The sequence below is a fragment of the Pygoscelis adeliae genome, unplaced genomic scaffold (assembly GCF_000699105.1).
Source record: "Pygoscelis adeliae isolate BGI_AS28 unplaced genomic scaffold, ASM69910v1 Scaffold679, whole genome shotgun sequence".
In the NCBI taxonomy this organism is placed as follows: domain Eukaryota; kingdom Metazoa; phylum Chordata; class Aves; order Sphenisciformes; family Spheniscidae; genus Pygoscelis; species Pygoscelis adeliae.
In genome coordinates, this window is record NW_008825552.1 from 30,303 (window position 1) to 30,945 (window position 643).

Sequence of the window (643 nt, forward strand, 5' to 3'; positions counted from 1 at the left end):
GGTGCCCCGGGCGCTGGGGGAGAGGCGGCAGCTCCACGAGGGCCAGGAGCTGCTGGATCCAGGAGTCAGGCTGTGTCCAGGCGTTACCCAACCCAGATCAGGCCAAAAGGATCAGGCAACTGGACCCACCGGATCACTGCCACGCTGGGGCCAGAGGCCCAGGCCGCTCCACAGCCGCCCTGGTCACAGTCCTAAAGGACACCTGAGCACTCAGCTCAGGAGGCTCAGACAGACAGAGCTCCTGACAAAGACGCCAGCGCATTTCCATCACCCCGCACCCCTGCTTTGCCACCCTACCTGCCACCAGGCATTTCTTGTAGGACACGTCCTCCAAACAGAGTGACAAGGAAGGTGCTAACACCCCTGCTAGCAAGCACGAGGGCCTGCAACCTCAGCAAGCACCCGTCCCTCACCATCACCCACCCCTTGCTGCTGGGCTTCAGGAGAGCCCAGGAGGCACGGAGAAATCGGATCTCTCATTCTCCGAGCCAGCCAGCTCAGAGCAGCAGAGCCCCAACAACCCCGTCCCTGCCCTGAAGAGGCACGGCAGCAGAGGCTGGTGCTGCCTGCAGCAGCAAGGACACGCCAGCGGGCAGGCACAGACTGCTGCGTCTCCACGGGAGCATCCCGGTGGGAGGACGGG

The 643-nt window shown here is 64.1% G+C and overlaps 1 protein-coding gene across 1 annotated transcript in view; it reads right to left on the bottom strand.

The window, feature by feature from the left end:
- DCTN1 (dynactin 1) overlaps nt 1-643 on the bottom strand; it is an 80,539-nt gene that overhangs the window by 3,611 nt on the left and 76,285 nt on the right. The gene's annotated exons all lie outside the window — the stretch shown is intronic.